General features: G+C 34.4%; 1 protein-coding gene and 1 long non-coding RNA gene across 2 annotated transcripts in view; one reads left to right on the top strand and one right to left on the bottom strand.

Annotated features, from left to right (window-relative positions):
- The window catches only part of LOC144312897 (uncharacterized), an 88625-nt gene that overhangs the window by 17396 nt on the left and 53977 nt on the right, over positions 1 to 17252 (top strand). Inside the window, exon 2 of the long non-coding RNA XR_013378548.1 lies at positions 8099 to 8149. This is a non-coding gene — a long non-coding RNA (uncharacterized LOC144312897). The remainder of the gene's footprint in view (positions 1 to 8098; positions 8150 to 17252) is intronic.
- Positions 1 to 17252, bottom strand: part of FGF10 (fibroblast growth factor 10) — an 80289-nt gene that overhangs the window by 32140 nt on the left and 30897 nt on the right. The gene's annotated exons all lie outside the window — the stretch shown is intronic.

Raw genomic sequence — 17252 nt, 5'->3', positions numbered from 1 at the left:
TTATTTATTCATGAGAGACACAGAGATAGAGAGGCAGAGACACAGGCAGAGGGAGAAGGAAACTCCATGCAGGGAGCCCAATGCAGGACTCGATTAGGGGACTCCAGGATCACGCCCTGAGCCAAAGGCAGATGCTTAACTGCTGAGCCACCCAGGTGTCCCTATTTTATCTTTTGTCTTTACATGTTTTCTTAAATAAATTGGAATTAGACATAGTGTAAAAAAAATAAATAGTATGTCAAATATAGTTTATGATTCATGAAAAATCAGAAGATTAATTATAGGATGCTGGGCAATTATTTAAATACTTAGGTAATAGGGAGTGATTGGATCCTGTCCTCAAATTGATGTTACACTCTGAATTAATGAAAGCATTAACTTTGAAAAACAGTACCATCATGTACTCAGATATAAAAATATAGAGAAATAATCTTATCTTGGGGCATCAGAAAACAAATGCCAAGGACAAACTCTCAAAGTGAAAATGATAGATTTGAATATTAAAAACTAATGATTTTATACATCATATATAATAAACAAAAATATTTAAAAAGAGAACATTTCAACTACAAATTTGACAAGGAAACTAAACCCAGTCCATTAAAAGCTCACATAAATCAATGAAAAAGAACTAAAATTCAGCAGAAAATTGGGCAAGTGACGTAAAAATACAACTCAAAAGGAAAATACAGGTTTTTAGGCATACAAAATATTTAGCCCCTTAGTAAAAGAAATTCAAATTAAAAAAATATTTTGCTTATCAAAGTAGCTAAGATAAAAAGAATCAACGATAGCCAGTGTTGGTAGGGGTTTGGTGAATTGGTGAGAGATGTGTAAATTAGAACATTTTAAAGCAATTAAGCAACTTGCTGGAATAACCTTAAAACTTAAACCTTTTAACCAAAGAGTTTAGAAATCTATGGGAAAAAAAGGAATGGCAAAAACAGATGATGTATTAAAAAGTACACTGAAACCATTATGTGTAATAACAACAGAAAATGATTTAAATGTTCAATTAAACATAAGTGTTAAATTATTCTATCATATAATTGTTATATTTCCATTGGCAATCATAGAAAATATGTTAGAAAAATGTTAGAAATAACATCATTTAGTGATAGGATTTGCTAATAATGTAAGCTCTAAATAGGATACTGTATGATTGCTATTCTCTGAAAGTCTATTTAGCATGTATCTTATATATTACATATAATTATCAGAAAAGAGGCAGATTATCTAAAATAACTGTGATTACTTCTGAGTGATAGCTTTATTGATGATTTTCCTTTTTCTTTTTAATCTCCTATATTTTCCACAGCCAGTACTTTGAACATTTTTTTTTCTGAGTACAAAATTGTCAGAAAAAATGATTTGATGATAATCAAACTGGAGAGATACTGAAAGATGTAGAAATTATGAAGCTCCGGGTGGACCTCCTAGAGTTCCTGAAGTGATGGGAGCTCCTGTTTGCCATTGAGAGGAGACAAATGCCATGTCTCCCTAGGAAGATGGGGTGCAGATACCATTCAGATTGACAAAAGCACCTGTCCAGCATGTTAGCTTCCTAAGCTTTGATGTGTTTAAAAGATCAGCAGAGCTTTCCCCTTGCCCTCCCTCATTGAAGCACAAGTTCAAAGAAACATTTATTCTGAAGAGGCTAAATTGTAACAAAACCCTCTCCTAGCTTTGAATTACAATGTAAAGTTTATCTGTAACTTTATCAGAAATACCCTAACAGCTGAGTTAAAGTACTCTATTTACTCTATTAATTTTATTAGCCTTTTGTGATTTCAAGTATCAAGGGCAAATAATAGACATTTTATTGTCTTTCCGTGAGGAAGATTATAAAATAAGGTAGAAAATTAATTTAGAATGGCAAACCATACTTAGATTGAGATGATCTAACCAGCTACTTAATAATGAATTTAAAGGGTGTGTTCATGTACAGCCAGATCAATGAATCTAATTTTTTGTCATTTAGCACCAAGTATATTTAATTTTAAAAAGTCCTTTTCCTTTTACCATTTTCCTTTCTAAAAGAGATCATAACAATGAATATGATAGTTTTTGAAAAAAAACTAGTAGGGTAGGGTAGTTTTTGAAAATTTCTAAAATATTGAATCTGACTCAAAACAGAGATTAAAATCCAAGCACAAAGAACATATAAAAATTGTATTACTTATTTTTTTATCTGAAGTCTGTACATCTTAGGTTCTAAATGCTGCAACGTGAGGATCAGAATAGTTAGATCATTTTAGAATTCAGTAATGCAAGCAAGTGTAAATTAACCCCCACCTCAAAAATATTACACATACTATAATCTAATTGGTGTTTAGCTTTTAAATGTAGAAATGATATTTCTGTTCTTCCAGTATGTTAAAGAAATGTGGGATTTAGTAAAATAAAAAACAACACACACTATACACACACACACACACACACACACACACACACACAAGCTTAAGTATAAGGCATCCTGTAAGAGAAATTATCCTTCTTTATATGAATGGGCTAGCAAGAGAATTTTTCATATTGTGTATTTGCTAATTACCTGTAACGCCATGATAACCTCCCATCAACACACTGAATGTGTAACAGACCTGTTAGGCCCATTCTGAGAAATTTCCACTTATATCCTCTTTTTCCACTTTGAGGTTCTTTGAACAGTGTCCTCTTATCTTAAAGTTTTCCTCTTGCATTTGACTCCTATCTTTAACATCTTGCTTTCTGCTCTTTGCTCTTCAGCTTCTCACCTTCTCACTTTTGACTGAATTCTCTCCCCTTCTTTGGGTTTTTTTATTATCTTGAACAAAAGACTGCCAACCACTTCATGCCATCTGCCCCCAATCTTTTTACGCTATCAACACCCATCTCTTGCCTCTGAAGACTTAGGTCTCCATTATTACATACCTCTTTAAAGTATGTGCAACCTTGTTCATTTCCCATAACTTTAAATTTGTTTCATCACGATTAGGTTAATAGGATAGAAAATGGTAAGAAATTTGAATTTATTAAAGACTAGGAATGAAGAATTTTAGAATATAGTCATGATCTTTTCCCGCTTACCAATTGCCCATACTGCCAAAGTGACCATGTTTTTTTTCTACTTCACATGCATTTACTATTATAGATAGTTAAGCAAGAGTAGCAATAAAGCGGAGAGGAATGTATAAAAATAATGAAAGCAGATGCAGCTGAAATAGTGGATGAATGGGAAAAAGCAAGAGTATGCATCAACACAGAATTTGGGAGGTGACATGAAAGTGGCCCTAAGAACAGGAATACCATTCCTTGGGCTTGCTTCTTTCCCAATCCCTTCAAGAATTGCCCAAGAGCTATAAACTTGAGTGAGAGTCATAAACCTTTGAAATCTACCCTTATGCCCATAAAGTGCCTCTCTTTTCAGCTTCTTGATACTTTCCTTTAACTCTTTAAAAAACATCCAGCACTGACCTAATAACAAAAATATTATGAGACATAATAAAAGTTTGAAAGTTTAAGAACATGGCTTGTGCAGGCTATAAGACACAGTTAATATCAGGACAGAGTTAATTATTTCTGTATAATGATGGCATTAGGTATTATCTTTTGCCAATGTGATAGTTTTACTTTTCATTATTCTAAAGATATTAACATAAATGATTGCTAGCCCATATTTTTCACTTTGTACCTGAAAAGTATTAGCAAACATTAAATTCTGAAAGAGAATGCCTTTTGAAAATTTAGATTCCAATGGACTAGCTGTTTTTGATACACAGCTAGTCCTCTTTCTAAGATTTAAAATCTACCACTTTGGGTAAATTTAAAAACAGTAGAAAAGAAAATTAGGATTTTATGTATTTTCCTTTACCCCAAAGAAAAAGAAAGATGAAGTCAAAGGTAGAATCAGCCAGGAAGAAAAAAAATTCACTTTCCTAAAAATATCCTAGAAATTAACATGAGAAGCAGACTAAATTAGGATGGATTTATGTGATGATCTGATTTATATCACTATCTAATAAGAGAAAAATTTCTTCTAATCAATTCTCTGTTCCTATTTTTCACCATCTCTGGGGGCTGTTTGATGTCTAGGTTCTAGAATGAAAGCTTGCACATGAGTTCTTGGTAAAATAAATGACAATAAATGTTTATTAGTCTAATAAATATAGTGTAATGTTTTATAATGGAATTTGCTTCTTGCTTATTTATATAATGCAGAATCATTGAACATGTCTTCTTGAATGAATTTGATGTATATGATAAATACTGATATTTGATGTATATGATAAATACTGAGCTAAATAAAAATTGATTAGATTTCGCTTTTTAAGGAATTCTTTAAAAAGGAACAAAAAATACTATCACTTGGTTCTACCTCGTTAAGTCATAGATCTGATTTACTGATTATAGTGAAAGACCAACATAATATGGTTCATTATTTTACATATTTATGTAGATAGATGAGAAAGAGTGAGAGGGAAAGGGAGGGAGAGAAGGATAGAAGGAAAGAGAAAGAAAACAAGGACACAAAATGAGTTTTTAAGTAGGTAAGGTATTTTGCAACTCAAGACTTAGGGGAAAACAATAAAAGCTCTTTAATGCCCGCATTAGAGACCACTCCCATGATTAGGGGATTGTCTTAAAAGATATTTCACACCATCATTTGAAGACCTAAACCAGAGAACTATCAGTGTTGCTAAGCACTGCTATTATAGGGTGCAGTTGTAACAACAGAAACGTGACGGCATATGATCCAAAGTGATGGGGAAGAAATCATCAGACAGTGGATTGATCATAGAATTTAAAATCAGACAGACCTCAACCCAGTTCTACCTTTTATTATTTTAGGTGATACTGAACAGCCCTACTTTTCATAAGGTTCATATAAGGAATAAATAAATAAATAAATTTAATGCATGGAAAATGTTTAAAGAATAATGGTCATTTTAATTTATTTACTCTAACCCAGTAGACTTTGCAGAAATACCATTTAGTGATGACAGAGGCAGAGCTGGGAAAGCAGCCCTGTCTTTTCTAACATAAGCTTTAAAAACTATGTATCTCTTAATAACTCCATTGTTCCTTTGATATGTGTGAATTTAATCCTATATGGAAGCAAGTAGATACTAGTAGAAGTATTTTCAGTCTATACCATCTATTGCTATCTATTCCTTAGTTGTCTCTTGTATAAAATTATATTCTTTTAGTTTTAAATTTGATCTTCACAAGCATCACGAACATGTCAATGACCACTTGTCAAGTACCATATGTATTTTTTACTGCAGGAAGTTGCAGTCACACTCCAGCATCTAGACCTTGCTCCTAATTCATCCATTAAGTTCCCTGAATGCTGTATTAGGCACATACTGTCAAGGGACAAAACAATTTGTGAAGAGTTAATAAATGTTTGATATATAGATGTCACAAATCCATCTCTGAATATGTATGTTGCCAAATGAATAGTACAAACAATAACTTCAACAGAAGTTCAAAGGAACAAGGATTTGGGATTAGGAAAATTGTGGGAGGCTTTATGAAGAAAGCAGAATCCATTATTCAGAATATTTACAGATTGCCAGCTCTAGGTCAAGCAGTCTAGTAAAACACAGGTAGGAGGAGGGAGCCAAGGGACCCTTAGAATAAAGAAAATGAAAATTCTTTATAATGCCGCCCACATTAGAGTTCATCTCCATTTAGAAAAAAATCAGTTGCACACTTTGAGATATTTCAGTAATTTAGGCTGAGGAGTTTCTCCTTAGACTTCAGTGTTGTCTGCAAACTTAAAGGTGTCACTTTTTACTCTGGAAGAGTAAAAAATCCTGCATGCAGACAGTTTAGGGAAAAGCTATGATTAAGGAACATTTCAACCATATTTTTTATTCTTCTATTTGTAAGAATATTAATACATTAAAACTCCCATTATTATTGGAATTCTGTTCATATTAGCTCTCAAGCAAATTGACCATTACCATCATCAATATCAACCCAAATACAGGATCATTCTCTGCAATATGTTTGGGTAGCTCTCATCTTAAAAACAATCTACCTTTTTTTTCCTGGATTTTAAATATTTTTTTAACTTTTATTAAGTTTTTAATTTTAATGCCAATATAGTTAACATGGACAGATGTAAATCCAGGCATAGGAATGGAGTGGACAAACCAATAGGACAAGATTTCTCTTAGAAATCTGGGCAGACGGGACACCTGCACCCCGATGTTTATAGCAGCAATGTCCACAATAGCCAAACTGTGGAAGGAGCCTCAGTGTCCATCGAAAGATGAGTGGATAAAGAAGCTGTGGTCTATGTATACAAGGGAATATTACTCAGCCATTAGAAATGACAAATACCCACCATTTGCTTCGACGTGGATGGAACTGGAGGGTATTATGCTGAGTGAAGTAAGTCAGTCGGAGAAGGACAAACATTATATGTTCTCATTCATTTGGGGAATATAAATAATAGTGAAAGGGAATAAAGGGGAAAGGAGAAAAAATAAGTGGGAAATATCAGAAAGGGAGACAGAACATGAAAGACTCCTAACTCTGGGAAACGAACTAGGGGTGGTGGAAGGGGAGGTGGGCGGGGGGTGGGGGTGACTGGGTGGCGGGCACTGAGGTGGGCACTTGACAGGATGAGCACTGGGTGTTATTCTGTATGTTGACAAATTGAACACCAATAAAAAATAAATTTATTTAAAAAAATCTGGGCAGAAAGTGAATAGAAGGACATCTGTCGGGAACAATGAGGATATGCATGACAACACAGTAAGGGTATCTGCTCCAAAGCAGAGGCAAGCTCCTTTCCTAGCCCAAGTATGTCAGTGCAGTCCATCATCACAATCCAGTTTTGAGATTTACACAACCTTTGTTCCTGTGTGGGGATACATTCAGGCAGATGACAGTACCGTGTTCAATTTAAGACAAACTGTTAACAAAAGAGCATTTGGAGCAATTGTACTTTTCATGAAGTTACTATAAAACCACAAGATACATCATTTGAAAAATTTAAAAACATTCAGTGAATGTTTTTGCTCCCTACATTTAAATCAAACACAGTAAAAATGCCAGATTAAAGCAGAGTTATAATTGGGCAATAATTTTTCTTTTTACCAAAATAGGGTTTTCCTAAAAAAAAAAAATTTAACCAACACCCTGACCCACTTCTGCTTCCAGGAATAAAAATATTTTGTATTTTCAATACAGTATTGAGAGAGTACAAGTTTTCCTTCAAGATGATTTTCTGTGAAACATTTGCTAATAATAACAGTTTCAGCATTGTTCTGATTTTGGTATGTACTGGGTCAGTGGTTTCTAGGGGTCAGTAAAGGGAAGGAAGTGTTCGGACTTTCAAAGGATTTCATTTGAAAAATAACTTTTTGAATTTGGATAAAAGCATTTGTATACTCCTAGCAACATCCCTGATTCAGGCTAGAGTAGTAATTACAATTACTTGCTGGTTCCCTTCTTTTCATATTATATGTGGATCTTCAATCTGTGGCCTTGGGTGCTTTAAGGATTTCAGTTATTGGATCAATGGTCACATTACACATTGCCTATAACCTGAATAAGTGTCATTTCCCAAGTATGTGAATATTTTGTAGTGATAAAATGATCAAATTTATTTTAAAGCATTCATACTAGCTTTTTATCATTATATAATTATAATGATTCCATGTAGAGTCTGAAAAATGGTCTTCAAGTGCCAAAAGATTGGGAATTACTGAGAGTATATTATTTTATTGGTAAATAATGAATGACAGAATGAGAAAATGAGAAGATTCGATTTGAAGATATATTGGGAAAAATTTAAGTAAAATAAAACTGAACTAAGATTGTATTTCCCAAGACAGATTTCAACCATATTTTTTATTCTTCTGTTTGTAAGAATATTAATACATTAAAACTCCCATTATTATTGGAATTCTGTTCATATTAGCTCTCAAGCAAATTGACCATTACCATCATCAATTTCAACCCAAATACAGGATCATTCTCTGCAATATGTTTGGGTAGCTCTCATCTTAAAAACAATCTACCTTTTGTTTTCTGAACTTCAAATATTTTTTTAACTTTTATTAAGTTTTTAATTTTAATTCCAATATTATATTCGTTTCAGATGTACAACATAGTGATTGAACAATTCTATACATTGCTCAGTGCTCATGTGGTAAGTATATTCTTTAATCTCATCACCTCTTTACCCCATTTGCCCATCCACCTCCCCTCTGATAACCATCAGTTTGTCCTCTATAGTTAAGATAGTTTCCTTTGGTTGTTTTTTGTTTCTTAAATTCCACCTATGAGTGCAATCATATGTTGTTTGTCCTTCTCTGAGTTATTTCTCTTAGCATTACACTCTCTAGCTCCATCTATGTTGTTGCAAATGGCAAGATTTCATTCCTTTTTATGTCTGAATAATATCCATTATATAGGGATCCCTGGGTGGCGCAGCGGTTTGGTGCCTGTCTTTGGCTCAGGGCGCGATCCTGGAGACCCGGGATCGAATCCCACGTCAGGCTCCCGGTGCATGGAGCCTGCTTCTCCCTCTGCTTGTGTCTCTGCCTCTCTCTCTCTCTGTGTGACTATCATAAAAAAAAAAAAATCCATTATATATATGTATCTCATATGTGTGTATATATATATATCTCATATGTATGATATATATATATATACCACTTCTTTATTCATTCATCTATTAATGGACACTTGGGCCGCTTCCATAATTTGGCTGTTGTAAATAATGCTGCAATAAACATAAGGGTGCATATATCCTTTCAAAATAGTGTTTTTGTATTCTTTGGGTAAATACCCTGTAGTGTGATTACTGGATCATGGGGTAGTTCTATTTTTAACTTTTTGGGGAATCTCCATACTGTTTTCCAGAGTGGCTGTACCAGTTTGCATTCCTACCAATCGTGCACTAGAGTTCCTTTTTCTCCACATCCTTACCAACACTTTTTATTTCTTATCTTTTTTATTTTAGTCACTCTGACAGGTGTGAGAAAAACAACCTACATCTGACCTCAGGTTTTTCCCAAGCTTCTCTCTATTTTTTTCTTCCCTGTCTCACCAAGTCATACATTGTCTATATAATTCCATTTTCTCACTTTTTATTCTCTTCCTCAGCTCAATAAGACTGGGCTTCCACTTGGCACCTTTTCATTAGACACCAACATTCCCACCTTGCCAAATTCCAAGGGTCTCTTCTTGTTTAAGTCTTTTGTCAGTGGCATTTGAAGTGACTATTCTTTCATACTTCAGTTTTCTCACTTGTCTTCTGAGATACCACACTCTGTGGCTTTTGCTCCTATTTTGGGGGGCACTCTTTGTAATATGCATAATCATTCTTGTAATTTCTCCTTTTGATCTACTCAATAAAGACATATTGTGTTGACTTTGGAGTCAAACACAGATACGATAAGCGTTTGATGAAAAAAATGGGTAAGTAGATGAATCCATCCCCTCTGCTTCTTGCTGGAGGTTAGGTCTGCATCATAATGTGTCTGATTTATCTCCCTAGACACCCTTGGACTACTTCTGCCTCAATTAAGTCTCTCATTCATGTTACTCAGAGATCAGTTTGAGTTACATATGTCACACGCTACTGCTTAAAACACATTGGTGTATGTCATGAGAATCTCTTAATGATATGGTGACTTCTGCCTCACTGGCCTTCCTTACCTTCTATCTTACACTCAAGCAATACTAAAGTGCTTGAAGTTTTCACACATCTCATGTTGGTTTGAATAATACTTCCTTTCATGTTTGGTTAACTCTTACGTATCCTTCAAAAACCTGAAGGTATGCTCCATATGATGATTCACTCATGGGAAATCTTCCTTCTTTTGCTGAGAATCACTCCTTTTTTTGTGTACCTTTTAGATCTTATCCATACCTTGGTTGCTATATGAATATCGGGTACTTGGTTTTAGGGACTGTGACTTACTTTGTAACCTTATGCCAGAGCAAGAGTTCTAGCTTTAGCACATAGTAAATGCTCCATCAATAATTGTTAATTAAACTCCACTCATGACCTTATAGCAGAATCCCATTGTACTGATGGATAGAACCTAGTACCTCTGGTTCAAGACTTTTATTGTTTTCCTGGAAGAACAATTCTTTTCTTCCATTTTTCTTCCAAAGAACAATTAACGTTTAATTTCTGGTTTTATTTACATTGGGGCCATATTTTTATTAAATTTAGAACATAAATATAGGAATCTTCCATATAACGATTCTGCAGTATGTTGGGGATTTTTTAGGGCTGTCATAATTGGGTATAAAATGTAAAGAGAATGTGTCTGAGTAGAAATATTTCACAAATATAAGGATAGTTAACAGAAGATCCCAAGGATTCTACTTACCTTCTGGCTGAACCACAGGTGAGATAGCTACCAAGGCACTGTTAGGATCACAGAATTTCTTTAAGGTAATGTCTTAGCTATTCTAAAGAGTTGTTTGTTCATTTAGAGGTGAGCAAGCAGTGAGTTATTAAAAGCTATTTTTTTTATGAAACCAATAGTATGATGGCAATAGTAGGATGAAATATCGATATTAAAGCTGATATTAAGAAAACTTGCTAATGGAAGAGTCCTGTCATACCGGAAGCAGAACTAGAGGACAGAAATGGGGTCCTGTCTTGACCTGCTCAGCTGCTATAACCAAATACCAGACCAGGTGGCTTATAAACAGAAATTTGTTGCTTGTGGTTCTGGAGGCTGGAAGTCTAAGATTAGTGTGCTGGAATGAGGGTGAGAGCCCTTTTCTCGGTTACAGACTTCTTGTGTTCTCACATGGTGGAAGGGAGCTCTGTGAATCTCTAGAGCATTAATAATATTCCTGAGGGCTCCACCTCCATGAGCTAATCACCTCCTAAAAGGTCCCACCTGCTAATACCATCAACTTTGGAATTTAAGATTTCAACATCTGAATCTTGACAGGACACAAAAATTCAGACTATAACACGTACTTAACATAGGATTTGGATTTTATAATCATTCTGACACTGTACATATTAGTGTTTGCCCTGTCCTTTGAGGTATAAAAAAAATTCATATTTAACTGGAAGACCTGTATTTATCTGTCAACTCTGCTTGTGGAGGGTTCTGGAAAGTGGTGAGTTTTGCTTCTCTTCATCACCTCTGGCTCTAAATTCTTGCTTTTACTCAACCCTCAATCTTATGTGCCAGTTTCAATCTCAACATTCCATGAACGTTCTCTTCCTTATGTTCTACACTGATTGCTTTGTGAAGTTGGGCTCCTTTTCTATAATGTTGTCCCCTAAACTCATTCAAGGTGTCTTGTATGTAGTGGGCTTCCCTTAGCATTTGCCACTAGGGAGGGGATATAGTGTAAATAATTTAAGATGAAATAAAGATGTGCTTATTTTCCAGGGTACTTCGATCTGACGCTGTCCTCCTCCCACTTTACACTATGAGCAAATTTCTCACTATCCACTTATCTCTGTAATCTTTTGTCTCCTGTTTTGTTTCACCTCTTCTTCATTTCTTCAAGCTTCTTGCTTATCTATTTGCCCCAGCAGCCAGATTTCTATTAAGTTCACATGCAAAGCAGTTTAGCTATCTCATCTTTTTTTTTATTCCCCTGTAGCTTTTATTTATTTATTTATTTATTTATTTATTTATTAATAATAAATTTATTTTTTATTGGTGTTCAATTTGCCAACATAACATTGTTTTACAGACCATGTCTTCACGGCCTTAATTTTGTAACAATGGCAATTCTTCCCTAAGAAAAATCATACGTGTGTGTGTGTGTGTGTGTGTGTGTGTGCATGCGCATGCTTATATGTATCTGTATCTCACTAGCTTTGATGAAGTCCTGTTATTTCCCTTGCTGGAATGGAGCCTCTATTTTGAAATCAAGTTAGACTTGGTCTAGGTGTATATGTCATACCATTTTGATTCACACTTGGTTTTGAAAGTAGTTTGGTATTCTAAGTTTGCTCTGATTAAATATCTTTAGAAAACATTGAAAGGCTATTTGGGAATTATGTGTCAGTAACTTTAAAAAATTGAGTACTCTTTGACCTAAAAAGTTGGCTTCTAGATCATTTGAAGATAGTCAAGTTGAGTGGCTAAGAGCATAGTGTTTGGAATCATACAAGCAACCCTAGTTTTATCAGCTGTGGGAAACCTAAGTCTCATTTATTTATCTGAAAGATTGGAATAAGAATATTAAAATAATATGATTAGTTTAAGTAGAGACATATATGTATTTCCTAATTATGTATAATAAATATATATTATAGGTAAGTGGTTAAGTAAATTATGATATAGCTACAAGTCAGTATCTTACAGGAGTCTTAAACTACTATCTATAAATATTTTTAACAATATGAAAAAATATCCATGGGAAAAATAAAACTATAACCAAGATAAAATGTACTATATGCAGCATGATATCCACTAGGAATATCAACATAATATAGAATTATGTAATCATAGATACAGAGAGAAGAATGAAAGAAAATTGACCATAGAACAGCAGTCACCTCTGGGTAGTGAAATTTTGAATAATTATTATTTTAATATCTCTTTTTCTTTCTAACAATGAACATATATTAGCAATGAGAAAATTATATGTACATAAACATAGATGGATAACATATACATATATGTAATGCATAAGTGGACATATATATGTGCTCTTAAAATATATATAATGTAATTTAAGAAATATATTGTTTAAAATGATCAGTAAGAGTTTTTAAAATGAAGAATACTTTTATTATATTCATGGTTCATTCTGTGGGAAAAAAATGAGTATCTGGGGATCCCTGGGTGGCGCAGCGGTTTAGCGCCTGCCTTTGGCCCAGGGCGCGGTCCTGGAGACCCGGGATCGAATCCCACGTCGGGCTCCCGGTGCATGGAGCCTGCTTCTCCCTCTGCCTGTGTCTCTGCCCCTCTCTCTCTCTCTCTCTCTCTCTGTGACTATCATAAATAAATAAAAATTAAAAAAAAATTTTAAAAAATGAGTATCTGTGTTTCGCAAAGAGCTTATAAAATCACTATGGTCATTCTTGGTTTTGATTCATGCTTTAGATGGCAGTGCAGTTATTTTTTCAGAGGAATGTTGATTTTTAGTAACTTCTATGTTGAGAAAATTATTTATATTTGTGTCATTAGATAGCTTAGAAAGTAATGACCAATGAAAACCTACATGTATTATATTGCAGCTAAGAATTTAGAAAATATTTAAAATAGGTAGATATCCATTGGTTAAAATTAATCTTCTAAGGTCAGGTAGATTGCTTTTTCTGGCATTGTTAAAATGATAAACATAAGCTAATCCAGTTTAGCCCATGTTAAAATTTAACTTCTCTTGGGTTTTAAATACTCTTATTTTTTCTCTTTTGAGAGAAGATAATATCCATAATATGAGTTTCTTATTTATCTTTTTAAAAATATGCTAATCATCTACATGAGGCATGCTTTAAAGACATGACATTGTTTTCCAATTTTCTTACCCAAAAAAAGTACTTCATCATTCAATAACAGATAATTGAACAGATAGATAATAGATAAAATGAGTCAGTGATTCATTCTCATATTATTTATGCTTCAGGACTATGCATGATTAAAGACAGGTCATGCTCTCTGATTTATCTTATTTAATATAATCTACGTTGTTTTTGAAGTTATGTGGTTTTCCAAATATTTAACAACAGAAAATATCTGAAGATTTGAGAACTATAAGTAAAACTTGAGTAGGATGATCACAAACACTGTGTTTGCTTAATTAAACAGAGAAACATGCTACAATGTGTGCTTTCCTTCTGAAAACCATAAGTAGGTATTTTTCCATATAGCTCATTATTAGAATTGCCCTTTTTCTTTCTTTCTTTGAGAGAGAGAGAGAGAGAGTGAGCACATGAGCTGGAGGGGCAGAGGGAGAATGGGAGAGGGAGAGAGAATCTCAAACAGACTCCCCACTGAGCATAGGGCCCTATCTTATGACCCTGAGATCATGACCTGAGCCAAAACCAACAGTCAGTTACTTCACCCACACTGTGCCACCCAGGCACTCCTGGAATCCTTTTTAAGGAAGGAAGATAGCCAGATTACCACTGTCTATTTTCTATGCTAACATTTCTATTGCTACTTTGCTATTACTAATAATTTGTTATTTGGAGGTACTGGATTGAACCATGTAAATTTAAACTTAGAGATAAGATTTGGAGGAGCGTAGTTAAAAGTACATGTTTCAACCTAGTAATTTGTGCTAAAAGATGTACAATCAACATGTTCCTTTCTTCAAATTAAATACACGCACACATAAAGATACACAGTCTAGAGTTAAATATTTATTGATTTATGTTTAGCTTATTATTTTGTACTCCTAAGTTGTAAAATTTTCTGACAACTGAGAACTGTGTTTTAATTTGACTTTAATGGTAAAAGTTTTAAAAGCTAGTGGATATTTGTAGAGTCAGTCAATCATTCTTAGTGATTCTATCTCAGGCTAAAAAGGGCCAAAAATAATCAGAATCATATCCCTTGAAAGAGAAGCACATTCGGAGATACAGTGACATGTGAGTAGGTGTCATTCAGTACTGGTCACAGCATTGGGGCTGATGCACAACCACAATGCCACACCACTGAGCTAGTTAACGGGGTGAGGGCTTTGGCTCTGAGGGACTGAAACTTTCGATGCACAAGTCCAGGGTGTATTGAAATCCATTGTCAGAACTCATGGGTTCAGTAAAAAAGCTGCTTGTACACAGTGCAAAAGCTGCTGCAGAGGGAACTCATGCCTGACCTTCCGTGCATCCAAAAGGCAACATTGATGCAGAATTGGCATGACCCTTACCTGGGCCAGGGTATGAGCCAGGATCTTACCTTTGGGAACAAAATATCAACTGTGCATTTCATAAGCTTTGCCTGACTCCTTCCCAGCTCTTGTCAGAACTTTGAGATAACCAAGTTTTGAGATTGGCAGTTGAAAGACCGAGAATGTCAAAATATTCTAAGATGCACAAACTGTGTTAATTTAGGTTACCAAGAGTACATGATTTAGACATTACCCTGGGAAAATTCTAGGTTCTGTAATTATGGGGACCTGGGAAAGTTGATCTCTCTATGGCTCTTTTTCCTCATCAGTAAAATAAAGATATTAAGAGTACCTAACACAAGGGATTTTCTGAGGTTTAAATGAGTTGATGTAGTGTGTGCTCAATAAACACTAACAGAAGTTGTTTTGTTATTATTAAAAATAAACTTTCAGGCTTCTTATTATTATATCCTAGGTTGGTTGCAAGAATGGGTGAGATACTTAGAAAACACATTTTGGAATTTTAAAAAATTCCCTTAATGTGACATAGTACCATATGCAGGTAGAATTAAATCACATAGCTTCAGCATGCTCATCTTCCCTGCAAAGCTAATACTGTTCATTTCACAGAAATCTTGAAATGTTTGTGAATTAAATCATATAGATACCTAAAACAGTGTCTGCTCAATGCTCTCTTCTTAGTTAATATTAGTTTCCATTTCTGTAAGTCATTCTTTCTTTAGTATCCACAAAAGAGTCCAATGCCAAGATATATTTTTGACTGTCCAGATGATCTCACTTTGTTGTTTATTTTACTTTATTGTGGTTATTGTTGAGAACTCTTTCATTGTTCTATTTTTCTCTTTACATTCAATAAGCTTAGAACCAAACATTATGCTTAATAGCCACCTCTAGCATAGTTTCTAATAAAACTATTCCAACAAAAACCCTTATTACATAATTCCTATTCTTATTTCCTTATTTTAGAGGTGGTGTGGTGCATTTGTCTTTTTTTAATTGCCTCAAATCCTTTGGCAATTATGTAGAAATAAACAGAAAAGAAATTCTGAGGGTGCTTTCCAATGTCACAAGAGCTTCTTAGATAATTTCTAAATAGGAAGATTCTGTTAGTAAAGTTGGATGTATCTGGAAAATTTTTCTTCAGCAAAAGAAGCTGGGAAATAAGGAAATATGTGGAGGCTTTACAGTCTCTTCCTATTAGCTTTAAGAGTAAGTGAACTGTCTACTAAGCCATCATTAGGGAGAGAAAACTCAGTCATTTATCATGAAAAAACAGCTCTTATTTTCATTGCTAGGAAGCAGCTATGCTTGTAAGAGTACTTCTAATTTAACCAGCTAGCTCATATATTTCCATTTTTGAAATGAATTTGTAACTAATGCACTTATTTCCTAAGTTATTTGAAGATTTTCTCTGTTTTTGTCTCTTATGCTGGTAGTAATACAACTAAGTAATAAAGCAAAGCACAGAGTAAGGTGGTGAATAAGAAGCTACAACTTGCAGGGATTCTTTTCTTAGTTTAGGTGAATTAGGGTTTGTTAGATCCACCTTACCTTTTGAATGTTAGAAAGTCCCCTCCCCACTTTTTAGGAGAATACAAACATATTGCTTAGCAAAGAATATAGAAGATTCCTATATTGCAGCTTTCGTAACATTTAAATCTCTTTGTCAAGTTAAACCCTTAAATGGAAAATAGAGAGTGGGCAACATGTTAAATGTTGATGTTCCCAGTTCTTATTAAAATGTTTTTGCCTAGCATATATGTTGCCTTGGTATTGTAATTGATGTCATTTCTCATATTGATTTAGAGTAAGGTATAGTAATGAGAAGGGCTTATTAAATATGTAATATGTAGTATATTGTATTTAAGATGTCTTCCTTGACTCTCTAGCTACCTCATACTAAAGAGCGATTACACTGGCTTTAAGTCAAATAACCACCTGACTCATATCTACTTGGTCATGAAGAACTTGAGTTTTGTTCCTTGTCATGGCAAAACTTAAACATCCCCTAGCATATATATCTAAACTTTCTATCCTGTTGAGAAGGTGTCCAAACAGATCCTAGTCTTCATATAAATGTTAAAAGTCTCTGAGAGTGGTAGGATGTTTGCTTGTTGCACCAGGTGACATATGGGAATTTGTTCCATTAGAAAAGTTATAATGCAGCTGGCGTTTTAGTACTAAATCTGTGATGGATAAAACCCAGGGCTACTGGTTCAGCTACTGCCTGCCCTGAGTCACACTATCTCTTCTCCAAAACACATGTAACATATTAACAATCCGATAATTAGTGCACATTCCTGCCTGCTCCTTAAAACCTCACTCCCAGATGCGGCTTTGGTTGGATCTTAGTTTTATTAGGTTTTATGATTCACTACCGTTGTAATACCAGTTCCCTTTTCCTTCATTAGGCTTTCTCTCTGGCTAGGCAGTGTTGATGTAAACTCAGATCCTGA

The sequence above is a fragment of the Canis aureus genome, chromosome 4 (assembly GCF_053574225.1).
Source record: "Canis aureus isolate CA01 chromosome 4, VMU_Caureus_v.1.0, whole genome shotgun sequence".
Taxonomy (NCBI): Eukaryota; Metazoa; Chordata; class Mammalia; order Carnivora; family Canidae; genus Canis; species Canis aureus.
The sequence above is the reverse complement of the archived record's forward strand: the minus strand, read 5'-3'. Positions and strand labels throughout refer to the sequence as shown.